Source organism: Humulus lupulus, chromosome 2 (assembly GCF_963169125.1).
Source record: "Humulus lupulus chromosome 2, drHumLupu1.1, whole genome shotgun sequence".
Taxonomy (NCBI): Eukaryota; Viridiplantae; Streptophyta; class Magnoliopsida; order Rosales; family Cannabaceae; genus Humulus; species Humulus lupulus.
This window is the reverse complement of record NC_084794.1, coordinates 109,816,687-109,832,907: the sequence shown is the minus strand read 5'-3', so window position 1 is coordinate 109,832,907 and position 16,221 is coordinate 109,816,687.

Here is a 16,221-nt window from a genome sequence, read left to right as displayed (position 1 = left end):
GTAACGACCCAAAATCACTAATATAGCTTAAGGGCCCTGATTAGTGTGTCGGGAAGGCATAATTGGCTTATGAGTGAATTAATTGATTTAATGCATGATTATATGATAGGCATGTTTGTATGACCATATGAATGTAAATGTGGTTAAATGTAATATCTGTGTGAACCACATTATTATGTGGGTAAATCTGCAGCGTGTGACTTGAGGCGATCCTAGGGAGCCAGTTAGTGGGAAGTCACAACGGGGCTTAGTATTTGACTTTGGATAAGTCAGGGATATTGTAGGTATCAGGTAGTTATTTAGGCTACCGGGTTATGGAAATAAATATATGGAGATATATTTGAGATTAGAAAGCTTAGGCGGGAATATTGGGGAAATTTACTGTTTTGCCCTCGGGGGCGTTTCCGGTACCCCGAGCCTCAGGATTGACTTAACTGGCTAAGATTAGACTAAGTTAATGAAAAACAGGGGCATAAAACATAAACTGACCCATGCTCTCTCTCCTCTTCTCTTCTCCTTTCTCTCCCAAGAATCTACAGAAAACCAAAGGGAATCAGCTGGGGAAAACTCTATGTTTGAGCTGAATTCATGAAGGCTTAGCTTAGTTCAGACTAAGGGACACTCAATCAAGATTAAGGTAAGATTTGAATTGTGTTTTTGGGTGTTAGAACTCTAAGTTTTTGGCTGAATATTAAGGTGATTATGATTTGGATGTTTAAGGGCTGAATTGAAGATAAGTGCTTGGGTGTTCGCTCAGAGATTGTCAAGAAAGTGGTTCAGCAAAAGAGGTAAGCTTCAACTCGTAATTAAAAGGTTTAAATTTGAGTATTGCATGACTAGTTTTGGTGTTTGAGTTGTTGGGTTTCAGAAATCAAAAATGGAATTTTAGTTGGTTTTTAGGCTGGATTTCTGTTGGTTTATGTTGTTAGAGTCATATTAAAGGCTTTGTGATTAATGGGTTTTGAGTTAGGGTGTTTTGAGATGGTTTTGAATGGGGTTAGGATGATAAAAATGGTGGATTTTCTAGGCACGAAGGGGAGGGTCATGGCTCTGTTCTAGAGCGTTGTGGCCCTACGAAGCAAGATAGCCAGGGAGGCTCGGCCAGGGGAGAGCACCGCGGCGCCCTTGGGTAGGGCCGCAGCGCGTGTCTGCTTGCTGGGGGCCTTGGGCTCTGTTTTAGGGGCGGGTCACGGCTAGGGTTCAAGGGCTGCAGCCCTTAGGTACATTCTTTATCATTTGGGGATTTTAAGCGCGGGAATCTAGCCTAGGGTGCTCGGGATCGATTTCGCCACCGTGCTTGATGGAATTCGATGTCCCGGAAGCTCGTATTGTACCTGGAAACCTTTATTTGAATATTAATGGAATCCAATACCTTGGTTGTGACTAGGTGTTAAAGCTAGGGCTCGGGAAACAGATCGTGCTCGAGGAACGTCACTCGTAATCAGTGAACGTAGAAACTAAAGGTAAGAAAACTGCACCCGGTTGTATATTTGTAATGGGACTAAGGGTTCCTTAATATGTATGCTTGAAAGGATGGTATTATTCCATATAGATAGAGAACCAATAGCCTAAGAGTGCCAAGGGTTACACTAGCGCACAGGGCGCGGCTTGGCCACTGGTAGCCGAGGACAGCTTATTATGCACTGAGCTCGGTTTAAGCAGGCCGGAGTCAGTGAGGTAAACAGAGGGTGTGGCCTAAGTTGTCGGCCCTGACTATTATGTGACCTAATTGTTAATTGTGATTAGTTGCATTATTGGTTATGTATAAGTGCTGAGTGGTTAATGTGGAGTATTAAGTGTTTGAACATGCTTAAAGAGTTTATTATCTATTATTGTTGTTTGTGTTGCATATTATGTTTTCTTGCTGGGCCTTGGCTCACGGGTGCTACTTGGTGCAGGTAAAGGCAAGGGCAAGCTTGATCAGCCCTGACTTGGAGAGCTTTGTGAGCTGAATGTACATGACCAGCTGCTCAGCCGCCACGGTTGGGGATTAGGCAGGGACGTGAGAACCAGAAATGTCTATTTTGCCTTAGTATGGCTGATGGTTGTCTGTATTTTGGAGATTCTGTAAACTAACTTTAAAACTCTGCTTCTTTTTGGGATCCCATGTATAAGACAGTTTAATTATATAAAGTGTAACTTTTGAGACCAAAACCTCTTTAACCCTAGTTCATTCATGTTTAGTGACACGTTTTTAAATTAGTGACTTGATTAGCAAGTCCTGCACCTTTGTAAGTACACAGTGTAGCGGTCTTGGCTATCCAGGGCATTACAGAGAGGGACTTATTTTGGATTGAAAGTTCTTACATATGAGTTATTGCGCTCATATAGTGAAACCTAATTGTCATTGAAGGGTTGAAGAAAAATTGTTGGGGTTAATCATGAATGAACTAGGGTTGAAAAGGTTGTAATCTCATTTTATTATAAATAAAAGAATACAAATCATTTTTTTGACTTGGTTAATCACTTTGCTCACATGTTTTATTTTCATGATTATTTGTTTAATATAAACTTCTATTAAATCCCGAGCATATAGTTAATCTTATTTATAGTGACGTAATCACAGTGTGATGGCTGTCGTATACCACACAAATTTAACAATAATTTTTCTTTCAATACTTTCAATTATTTCAGTATAATAGCAAGTACAGGTCGAACCCACGAGGACTATCGTTCACTTTATTATTCAAGAATTAACACTAAAACTTAAAAGGGGATTTTGATTTTTTATGCAAAATTAAATAACATAAATTAGAAAGCAAAATAAAGATTTGGATTACGATATTAAAAAGCAGTTAAAGGTTAATCTCCACCCTCGAAAATCATTCCTAATCACTAATAATAAATATTATTCCAATTTCTCAATTAAACTATTAACCCCGCAGATAACGCTAAAGCAGACAATTATCCCAGTCTCCCTATTATAAGTAATCAAAGCGAAGCGCTCAATAATTAACTCTTTTATCTAAGCAATAAATCTATGAAGCATACAATCTATTTAACTTAGATAAAGCATTAAGTTCTATGGAAACAAGTTAATCTAGGCAATCAATTAATGAAGCATATAATTCATTTAACCTAGGTTCTATTTTTCATCACAATCAACAATTCTTTTGACTTAACTATCAATTGCAATTTATCATACACACTTAGAATCCTAAACTATTAGGTGAGTAGTAATTCTAAGATGACAATTGAACAATGTAAAACCTTAATTAGTTGGCCACCTAACAAGAAATTACAAAATTCATAACATTCAATTGGAAAAATAGAAACAATCTAATATTGAGAGAAATTGAAGAACAATATTCATTATTAATAATCAAGAATTCATGTCTTGGGTTTTGAATTAACCCTTAACCTAAAAAGAATCTACTCCATAATTGTAATCATAATCACAAACATAATTATAATTAAAATTAAAGAGATAAAGGGAAGAAAAGAACTAGATTGATGAACAAAAGTAATGTAGTCTTGTAGTCTTTTCTTCAGCCTCCTTTCAGTCTTTTTGTCTCTCTAAACAGTAATCAAAACCTCTCCCCCGATTCTCACCCTAATCTCCTTTTATATCTCTCTTAAAATAATCATAAAAATCTAAAAGAATTCAAAATTTAAACTCGTGCCGCGGCAAGAATTTTCCCTTGCCGCGGCAAAGAATGACGAATGGCACTTCTGGGTTCTCGTGCCGCAGCAAGAGATTTTCCTTTGCCGCGGCAAGAAGCGCTCTGTTTTACTCGTAGCGGCAAGGATTTTTCCCTGTAGCGGCGAGTACTCTGCTGCCTTGTCTCGTAGCGGCAAGGATTTTTCCTTGTAGCAGCGAGCTCTCTGCTTGATTATGCTTTCATTCTTTTTCGATTTTCTTTTTTTTTTTCCTCCTCTTTAACTTTACTCGAATGATTAGAACCCTAAAATATTATCATCAAACCAAAAACTCATTAAAAATATATACATTATCCTCAAAAATGACAATTCAGTTTAAATGAAACAAATTACCAAAACAATTCTAACCATCCTCAAACACACTACTTATTAACCTGAAACCCTAAAGAATAAGAAACAAACTTTACACAAAAATGGACTTATCACAGTGGAATATAAATATGATTATATGTTCAAAATAAGTTAGACCTATGATTAGTCAGTGCACCGAATTTACACTGACTCGTCAATCTACGATATGATCTACTTACACATTACAGTGTTATGTTCTTTCCAGAACATTAGCAAAGTAGATAAGATCGGATGTAATTGTTAAATCGGACAAGACCGATATTGACAGTATATAAAATAGGTAAACATACCGTTATTATCTATTCTAATCACATCATATAGTTGACCATAGGTCAATTCAATCTTAATTCTGAGTGGTTAGTATTCTAACTGATTGTATTATTTGAGTTCTTTCACTTGTTCGTTACCAGCTTACCCTATGGACTAGCCCATACTTACATCTTGGGAACTCTGTAGTATAATTGAGTGGGAGTGTTAATCATAGATATGAACATCTATAGCTTCTGATGAAGAAGTGAAATGATGGTTTCCTTTTGGTTCAAGGTGTTAAATGATAGAGATCTCCTTTCAGTAATTAAATTAGTTTACTAAAATATCATTTACAAGGAACTAAGTGTTTTAAGGATAAAATACAATGAGGGGTAAAACGATATTTTAGTCCTATCTCATTGTAGACCGTCTATAGAGGATTGAGTGACAATTATAGTTGTAACAATGGATTATTAATAGCGTATCTATATTTGTTATAGAGCGTTCTATGAATTCAAGAGTGCAATTCCGAGTCTATAGTGGAGTCACGAGGAATTTATAAGTTAGTAAATTTATTTGTTAGATTTATGATAACTTATTGGAGCTTGATTTCATAGGCCCATGGTCCCCATTGTACCTTGGATAAAATCATCTAGATAGTCTCAATTAATTTATTTAATCGTCAATTAGAATTATCAAAGTTGACCAGGTCAATTTTGGATAGTTTCACAGAGTTGTGTAATTTTGAGAAGAAAAGAGAAATTATGGCAGAATTATTAATTAAGATAAATTGGTATCTAAATTAACAAATAAGTTTGAATCAAGGTTCAAATTATAAATAATTAATTTGATAAAGGATTTAAATAATTATTTAATTAATTAAATCAATAGAAAATAATACAGGCATTGATTTTAAGTCCAATGGGCTTATAATCAAATGAGAAATTTCACGGGCCTATAGCCCATGATAATTTCAACCTTGGGCTTCAAAATGGCTATTATTTTATTGATTTTTTAATTAAATTAAATGACCTAATTGAGTCTATAAAAGGAGTGCTTAGAGAGAAGTCATCAGTTAAGATTTATGAGACGACGGATAAGTTTAATCACTGGTTTTCTGATAGTTTTAGATTCTCTCTAAACACAAGTCCTTTTCTAAGCCTCTTTGTTATTTTCTCTTCTTCTCTCTATATCTATCTCATGTGTTGAGAATTGACCACACTAGTCTAGGTAGTTCTAAGGATACATTGGAAGGCTGTGAAGAAAATAGAAGATCGGTTCAGTTTCTTGGTAATACTCTGCGACAGAGAGGATACAAGAGTTAGAGAAACTGAAGAAATGACTCTTTAATTCAGCTGCGTATACTGTAAGTATTCTATTCTTTGTTTCTCTTTGAATTCAATTTTCGAAACATGTTTTATGCTATCTCGTATTAATTTGTTTAATATTAGATATACATGAAAATAAATAAAGATCATGTATAAGTTTTACTAGCAATTGGTATCAGAGACTTTGGTAACTTTATTTTCATGTATGAACATATTTAAAATTGGATTATTTGATATGTTTTACTAATTGGATGGTTTTCATGTTTTTATGAAGCATATTGATTTTATGTGATTTTTAGAAATTTTTAGGTTATTTTGTTGTGTTTTCTATGATATTAATTTTATATATGATTTATTTTGTGTAAAACATGTTAAAAATTAATTAGATAATTATTTTGGTTGAAAAATTGCACAAAAAAAAAATTTAGAAAATTTTTGCCTTGCTGCCATGCGCGTGCGCGCATGCCCGCGCCACGCCCGCGTGCGCACCCGCGGGTACTATTCATCCAAAAAAAAATTAAAACTTTTTTAAAATTATTATTTATAATCAAAGCCAAAAATATCAGATTTGTTTTGTATTTAAAATTGTTTTTTTAAATAAGATATTTTTGTTAGTTGAAATTTAAATAATTAGATATTTTCTACAAAGATTGAAAATCAAATTTAAAAATAGACTAACAACTTAATTTTAAATCTTTTAATATATTAAAATATTAGAATTAAGATATCAGATATTTGATATAATTTCATTTAATTTCTTGATTTTTTTTTAAATATAAATATATTTTTATTCTATAGTTTTTAATATTTAAATTATTTGAAATTTGAATATTGTTAGTTAGATATTTTTGTGGATATTTGAATTTGTTTAACTATTTTGAGATATTTTAGAGTTGTTATAACTATTTATATTTTATTTATTTTTAAATGGTTCAAATATTACATAATAATTGTAACAACACAAGATATTTTTGGAAAATAGTTTAGATATTGATTTTAAAATTTAAAATTGGTTAAATTTTGAAAAATATCATTTTTTTCAGCCAACTAAGAAAAAAAAAATTAATAAATGGGATTTAAATTAACTTTGGTTAATTGTTGATAAATCCTATTTACATTAAATTATTTTTTTTTCTTCAAATTAACCTAAAACCAAGTTAATTGTTGATAAATGAAATTTAAATTAATTATTGTTAATTGTTGATAAATTTCATTTAAATTGACTTATTTTTTGTAAAAATTTAATTAATTTGATTTTTTTTGATAAATTCTAGATAATTAATTGTGGTATTTTTTGCAAATGAAATAAATTGTGGTATTTTTGCATAAATTCATAGAATGGCAACATATAGTCACATGATTAGGCCCATCCAATTATAACATGTTTGTTTGCACTATATGTGATATTTTTGCAATTGGGCTTAGATGCATATAGTGGCCCATATGTTTGTTAGATATATGGTATTTTGCCAAATAAAATATTCATAAAATGATAGGTTTTATTTGGGCCCATTAGAAAATGTAAAGTTTAAATTCCTCTCTTGTGGGTGATTCCACTTGTGAATGGTCATTTGCTTTGCATGACTATAGTGTGCCTAATCAATTAATAACAATTAATAAAACGAAGGTTTAAATTCTTGTCTTTTGGACCTTGTATGGAAGATAGGGGGCATTTGTAGTGGGAACGACATACTAGACCCAGCCCTCCTCCATACAAGCCCAATTGTTAAGGCCCATTTACCTAAGTTGGACTTAATTGTATAGGTTCATTATATTAGTTAAACCTAAATATTGATTAGCAACAAATTAATTCTAAATTAATTGAATTTGTTTCAATGTGACACTTTAGAATTAATAGGAAATTATAGGACTTTGGTTTAAAAAAAATTAATCTGTTTAATTTTTTTTGGGAAAACCATAGTCATTAATTTTCTAAAAATAAATAATAAAAATACTTTTTTTTAACTTAATAATGAGCTTATTTTAAGAATTTTATTCGATCTCCACCGTTGGTTTAACATAGTCAGTAGCTTAATGGGGCCTCGAGGCGCTTTGATTCGTCCCCCTATGGAAGATGTTCATTAGTTATTTTGACAAGGTTAGATTTCGAAAGATAGATAATTATAGGTCAAATTCTACTAGACTCACCCCTACGGTGACTATTAGGACTAAATCTATGATTATTGAAACCGTGGGTCTAGCTCATAAAATAAGAGATTTTGTTTTCTTATTTTGATCGAATAGTAGGTTGTTAATAGTGGTGTCCATTATTAAATGAGTTTATAACTCTATTTAACTAGTGGTATTTTTTACTCTCGCCAACTGAGACAAGGATATCATAGATTAGTTAAAAACCTAAAGAAATAGAGATATGATTGTTGTTGGTATTTTTTTCTCATATCTTACATATTTTTGGTATATGTTGTGCTATTTCCTGAAATTTGTGTGAATAGAAGTTTTATTGAGAAAATGTGATTGATTTCTATTTTATTGGTAATTTGTAGTTTTAAGCTAAGTAGTGTCTATGTCTACTCCCATCCTTCTCAACTTTCGATGGAGAAACTCACTGGACAAAACTTCCTTAATTGGAAGCAGAATATCAACATAGAGTTGATTGGTGATAACTCTGAATTCGTCATGATTGAGGAATCCCCAGAACGAGCACCGTGTCCGCACGTTAGTGATGACACCGTCAATGGTTGTGATGGTACCATAAATGCTTGGATAGCACAGTCTTTGCACGTTCGTGATGGCACCGTAAATTCTTGGATGGCACCGTGTCTGCACGTTCGTGCTCAACTCAACTATGGTTTGACGCAGCTCATGAACGAGCTTCAGATTATTGAACCTGTCATGGGTGGACCTAGTAAAGGAGGTGAAAATAAGACTACTGATGTTGCTGCTGATCTAGCTAAGGTTGAAGCTCATCCAGCTTCGTCTTTGAAAGCTAGAAACAAGAGGAAAGGTGGAAAAATAAACAACCCCAAGCCTACAAAGGCTGCAAAGACGAGTGCACAACCAAGTGCACAGACGGCTAAGGGGGTAAAAAAGAAAAACAAGAAAAGTAAAGATAAGTGTTTTCACTACAAAGAGAAGGGGCATTGGAAACGAGATTGCCCTAAGTTTCTAGCAGCGAAAAACAAAGGTAATGATTATAGTTCATTTAACTTAGAAACATGTGTTTTAGAGAATGATAAATCTGTTTGGATTATTGATTCTGGATCTACTAACCATGTTTGTAATTCTTGACAGCTTCTTGAATCGTGGGAGGAAGTGAACGAATGTGGCTTAAAGCTTAGAGTTGGGAACAGAGCGTTCATTGCGGTCCAAGCTAGAGGAAGAGCTCGTCTGAAGTTCGGAAATAAATTTTTAATTTTAAAAGATGTATTTTTTATTCCGAATTTTAATAGAAATTTAATTTCAGTTTCCATGTTGCAATTAAAACATTTTGTTATGACTTTCACAAGTTTTAATAAATCTATTTCTTTCAATGGATCACAATTGTGTATTGCATGTTTGGAAAACAGGCTTTATATTCTGCGACCTAACGAATCCCTCGCTCTTAATAATGATTTATTCAAAGTAGCTAAACCTAGGACCAATAAACGTCAAAAGACCGATAACAATAATATGACGTATTTATGGCACTTGAGACTAGGTCACATTGGCTATGATAGGATTCAAAGACTTACAAAGGACGGACCTTTGAGGGAACTCACCTTAGGTGAATTACCTGTCTGTGAATCTTGCCTAGAAGGCAAACTTACCAAGCATCCATTCTCTGCAAAGGGTGATAGGGCCAAAGAACCACTTGGTCTTGTGCATTTAGATGTTTGTGGACCTTTGAATGTACATGCCAGGGGTGATTTTGAGTATTTCGTCACTTTCATTGATGATTACTCTAGATACTCATGTCATTACCTAATGCATAGGAAATCATAAACATTTTCAAAGTTTCAGGAATTTCTAGCAATGGCTCAGAACCAATTAGGTAAAACGTTAAAGATCTTGCGATCTGATAGGGGTGGAGAATATTTGAATATGCAGTTCCAAGATCATTTAACTGAACTTAGGATTTTATCACGACTTACTGCCCCAGGTACTCCGCAACAAAATGGTGTAGCGGAACGCCGAAATAGAACTTTATTGGAAATGGTTAGATCCATGCTTAGTTACTCAACTCTACCAACTTTGTTCTGGGGACATGCAATTGAAACTGCGAATGACATTCTTAATGTCGTGCCGTCAAAATCAATCCCCAAAACACCTTTAGAAGGCTGGAATGGTCGTGAACCTAGTTTACACAATTATAGAATCTGGGAGTGTCCCGCTCACGTCCTGAGGAAAAATGAGGGAAAGCTAGAATCGCGAACTGAATTTTGCATGTTTGTTGGCTATCCTAAAGGTACTCGGGGTGGAATTTTCTATAGCCTGTAACTCCCCAACTCCAGGGACCGTTACGACACATTGCAAACAGTGCTAAACTCGCTAATCGAGTCATTTGGCCATAAACGTGTAACTAAGTATGATTAGCAGTTTAGGGATTAAAACTTCCGATTAAGATTTAAAATTTCACTAGAACGTTTAATATATACATTGGGATCCCAAAAATATAATTTAAAGGTTTATTACAACAAAATATTTACAACCAGTCGGTCTAAACGGAAAAACAGGGTTTAACCCTAGTTCCTTTCCTTCAAACCTCGGCCGTGGCGGTCGAGCAGCTGCATATGTACACATCGTCACCTAAGCTCTCCAACTCAAGGATGGTCCAGCTTTCTTTTGCCTTTACCTGCACCACATTGCACCCATGAGCCGAAGCCCAGCAAGAAAACTCAATATGCTCATGAATAGTCATATCATGATATCAAATCATATCTAGCATGCCTAGCAAACATAACTTTATTCAAGCATGCAAATGAATTCAGACAATGCTGGGGTATCCAGGATAAGAAATCCTTCCCTTTTGATTGGATGACTATCAATTCAATCCTAATCAGATGAGTGTTTCGACACTTGAGGTTCTGGTAAACCATGCTGAGTGACCAACAAGCAAGTCACTATGGGGCTCAGCACCCAAAGCCATGCATATGATGATCAAAATGATCATACAGAGCTTATAGCTCTGAACAGATGAATGAATATCACTTTGAGGTTCTGTTAAACCATAATGAGTGATTGTCAAACAAGTCACCATGGGGCTCGGTGCCCATAGCCGTGTAACGAAACCGTTACCTGGGCTTTCCTGCAATGGCTCTAACCAGATGAGTGACTGATGGGTAGTCACTAGCTTAAACAGATGAGAGACTGATGGGTAAGTCTCACAGGCTCAACACCCACAACCATGTGACTAAATAGTCATCGTGGCTCTAAATGACTAGCCTTTGGCTAGACAAGCGCTTATAGTATTCATCGAACTTGAGGTCGGTCCGGCATTAATGGTCTTTGAGTCATTCAATGCAGATATCGATTAGATCTAATCTTTATTGGCTTGCGTTGAACACGCTAAGGCCGTCCTGACTTATGAGTCAGCACCGTGTGACCAGTGCCCAGTACCACTGCCGAACCTGACTAATGAGTCACAGCTTCACAGTTGATACTGACACCTTTACCAATTCTGACTAATGAGTCAGTGCCATGCACAAGTAAGCAATGCTACCAAACATATGTCATATGTCGAATATTCAAATGTAGGGCATACAGCATGCTTACTTAATAGTTGCTAGCACAATTATGATCATGCACAAACACAGAGACTCAAGCTCTGATCAATCTCACAGTCAATATTCATGGCATGCCCTAATCACATGTTTCTCGTGCATCACACTTAATCATCCAGCATGCCCCAATAATAATCATATGCAAATGAGAAAGATTGCAGCATTCAATATGATATCAACGTTTACATTTAAACATCCAACATGCATCAAGAATAACCATGCATATCACAAATGGGGTGCAGTTTTCTTACCTCGAGTTCGAGCAAGAATTAGTAAAAGAATGACCCTTGAGAACGATCAATCCTTTGATCCTTTAGCGGTCACCTAGTCATAACCAAATATGGAATCCCATCAATAAAATAAATCATAAAAAGGTTTATAATCTAAAACCTCACTCCCGGGATCCATCCCACACTCTCGGGACTCTCAATCTACCCAAACGGGGTAAAGGAGCCAACTCCCGAGCCTTAAAAGTCTTCCCGAGCCCTAAAAATAGGTTACTAGAAAATGCACTAGCGCTGGGGCGCTGCGTAGTGGCGCTGGGGCACTGCCCCAAAGTCAGAGAGGCTCAGAATCTGCCCTGCCTAGCGCTGGGCGCCAACAGCAGACCAGAAACTTTTATGGTCTTCTCCCTTGCGATTTCCCCCTGAAACCAATCCTCAAAACCAATCCCAAACATCATCAAGACATCAAATTCAACCCCCAAACCTCATCTACATCACACCCTCATCAAAACCCAAGCAACCACCTCAAGAACTTCCATTAATTCCCAACTAACACATCAAAATCCTCAACTGAAAACTAACAGAAAAACAGAGTATACACCAAAGATTTTCATGGCTGAATTTCTTACCTCAAGCTTGATTTAGATCCCCTTTAATGGTTGAACCAAGTTTCTAAGCTCCCACCTTTGATCTCCTAGCTTGTTACCTCAAGTTGGCTCTAAAAAATTGAAAGGAAGGAGGGAAGAACATGTACGGGAGGGAGAGAAAGAGATGAGGATGATGCTCTGTTTTCTTATAATTCCACAGCCTTCTAAACTCAAAGGGCTGATATATATATATATATATCTTAGGGGTGAAAAGACCATTTTGCCCCTAGGTCAGATAAAGGCTTCTAAAGACTCCCAAGGGTAAAATCGTCATTTCTCACCTATCTCGTTAATTATAATTAACACCCTCCAATTCCCGCTATTATCAATATTCTCAAATACCAATAATTCTTACCCTGTTACCCTTTAATTCTCGGCAACGTTCTAATCACCAAATTACCCCGAGACTCACTCCGAGCCCCGAACTTAATCCCGTTATGACTAGACCGAAAACTTGCATTCCATGATCGTCTCATGCCGAATGGCTCGAACCAATCCACACATAATGTGGTATTATTTATAATCCACCTACATGCATGAAAATACACAATCACGCCCTCAACGAGCCAAATTACCAAAATGCCCTTATAATTAAATGTGGACCCATATGCATGCATTTATCATCATATAATAATATAATTCACATAAACATGCATATAATCATTAAATAGCATAATAAATCAATTATGGCCCTCCCGGCCTCCTAATCAAGGTCCTAAACCTTATTAGGAAATTTGGGGCATTACATAGTCATTCAGAAAAGAAAGTGTTTACTTCTACAAATGCTACTTTTCTGGAAAATGACTATGTCCAGAACTTTAAACCTCGCAGCAAAGTATTTTTAGAGGAGATGGTTAAGGAATTGACTCCAACCAATGTTCTATCGTCATCAACGTGAGTTGATGATGCAATTCCCACTCTTCATGTCCAACCGACGCAAGTCGATTTAAATGAAGAAAGTACCACTGTTCCTGAGCAAACAGTCACGGAGCCTCATCATAGTGGGAGGGTTTCTAGGAACCCAGATCGCTATGGTTTGGATGGTGAAACCAATATGGTTGTTTGTGGCACTAGTGATGATGATCCATTGTCTTTCAAACAGGCAATGGCTAGCCCTGAAAAGGAACTATGGCTCGAAGCCTTGAAACAGGAAATGGAGTCCATGTACTCAAATTTCGTCTGGGATCTTGTGGAAGCACCTAATGACTTTAGGGCCATTGGATGCAATTGGATCTACAAGAAGAAACGAGGTGTTGATGGAAATATCGAGACTTATAAAGCTCGATTAGTGGAAAAGGGTTATACCCAAAGAGAAAGCGTGGACTATGAGGAAACTTTTAGGCCAATAGCCATGCTCAAATCCATTCGCATCCTCCTATCCATAACAGCCGCTCTCGACTATGAGATCTGGAAAATGGATGTCAAGACAGCTTTTCTTAATGGAAAGCTTGACGAAGTCATTTATATGGATCAGCCAGAAGGATTTAAAGAATCTGGACAAGAAGGAAAAGTTTACAAGTTGAATAGGTCCATCTATGGACTTAAGCAAGCTTCTCATTCCTGGAATCTTAGGTTTGATGAAACAATCAAAACCTATGGCTTTGAACAAAATATTGATGAGCCCTGTGTTTACCAACTGAAGGCAAATCAAATAGTGGTATTCCTGGTTCTTTATGTAGATGATATCTTACTCATTGGAAACACTGTTAATAAATTATCAGATGTGAAGAATTGGCTGAGCACTCAATTCCAGATGAAGGATTTTGGTGAAGCGAGTTATGTTCTAGTTATCCAGATCATCAGGGATAGAAAGAACAGATTCTTAGCTCTATCTCAAGCAACTTACATAGATAAAGTGCTTGAACGTTTCTCAATGAAAAATTCCAAGAAAGGGCGTCTACCGTCCCACCATGGAATTCATCTTTCAAAGAAGCAGTCTCCCCAGACTCTTGAAGAGGAAGATGCAATGAGAAAATTTCCTTACGCATCTGCAGTTGGAAGTCTGATGTATGCCATGTTGCGTACTAGACCAGATATCTGCTATGCAGTGGGAGTAGTGAGCAGGTATCAGTCAAACCCAGGACTGGAACATTGGATAGTAGTTAAGAATATCCTGAAGTATTTGAGACGGACTAGGGATTATATGTTAGTCTACAAGGGTGGTGTTCTGAACTCTGTAGGCTACACCGATTCAGATTTTCAGACTGATGTCGATGACAGGAAGTCTACTTCTAGAATGGTGTTTACTCTTGGGGGTGGAGCTGTGATTTGGAGAAGCGTAAAGCAGTCTGCAATCTCAGATTCCACCATGGAGGCTGAGTACATAGCTGCGTCGGAAGCAGCTAAGGAAATAGCATGGCTAAAGAAGTTCTATTCATATCTTGGTGTTATTCCAAAAATGGATAAATGGCTTGTGTTGTTTTGTGACAATACAGGAGTGATAGCCAACTTGAAAGAACCTTGAAGTCACAAGAGGAGTAAGCATATAGAAAGGAAGTATCACATTATTCAAGAATATGTGGCCAGGGGAGATGTGAAGGTTATGAAGATTGCAACTGAAGACAATCTTGCGGATCCGTTTACAAAGACACTACCAGAAGCTACATTTGATAAGCATATCAAGGAAATGGGATTAGTAGAATTAAGGCATTAGTTTCAATTAGTGCAAGTGGGAGTTTGTTGGGGTTTTATGCCCTAATTAAAACCCAAATTCTTTTTAATCTCATTTTATTATCAATAAAAGAATAGAAATCATTTTTTGACTTGGTTAATCACTTTGCTCACATGTTTTATTTTCATGATTATTTGTTTAATATAAACTTCTGTTAAATCCCGAGCATATAGCTAATCTTATTTATAGTGACGTAATCACAGTGGAATATAAATATGACTATATGTTCAAAATAAGTTAGTCCTATGATTAGTCAGTGCACCGGATTTATACTGACTTGCCAATCTACGATATGATCTACTTATACATTACAGTGTTATGTTCTTTCCAAAACATTAGCAAAGTAGATAAGATCGGATGTATTTGTTACATCGGACAGGACCGATATTGACAGTTGATAAGATAAGTAAACAAACCGTTATTATTTATTCTAGTCATATCATATAGTTGACTATAAGTCAATTCAATCTTAATCCTGAGTGGTTAGTATTCTAACTGATTTTATTATTTGAGTTCTTTGACTTGTTCGTTACCAGCTTACCCTACGGACTAGCCCATACTTACATCTTGGGAACTCGGTAGTATAATTGAGTGAGAGTGTTAATCATAGATATGAACATCTATAGCTTCTGATGAAGAAGTGAAACGATGGTTTCCTTTTAGTTTGGTTCAAGGTGTTAAATGATAGAGATCTCATTTCAGTAATTAAATTAGTTTACTGAAATATCATTTACAAGGAACTAAGTGTTTTAAGGATAAAATACAATGAGGGGTAAAACGGTATTTTATTCCTATCTCATTATAGACCGTCTATAGAGGATTGAGTGACAATTATGGTTGTAACAATGGATAATTAATAGCGTATCTATATTTGTTATAGAGCATTCTATGAATATAAGAGTGCAATTCTAAGTCTATAGTGGAGTCATGAGGAATTAATAAGTTAGTAAATTTATTCGTTAAATTTATGATAACTTATTGGAGCTTGATTTCATAGGCCCATGGTCCCCATTGTACCTTGGATAAAATCATCTAGATAGTCTCAATTAATTGATTTAATCATCAATTAGAATTATCAAAGTTGACCAGGTCAATTTTGGATAGTTTCATAGAGTTGTGTAATTTTGAGAAGAAAAGAGAAATTATGGCAGATTTATTAATTAAGATAAATTGGTATCTAAATTAATAAATAAGTTTAAATCAAGGTTCAAATTATAAATAATTAATTTGATAAATGATTTAAATAATTATTCAATTAATTAAATCAATAGAAAATAATATAGGCCTTGATTTTAAGTCCAATGGGCTTATAATCAAATGAGAAATTTCACGGGCCTATAGCCCATGATAATTTCAACTTAGGGCTTCAAA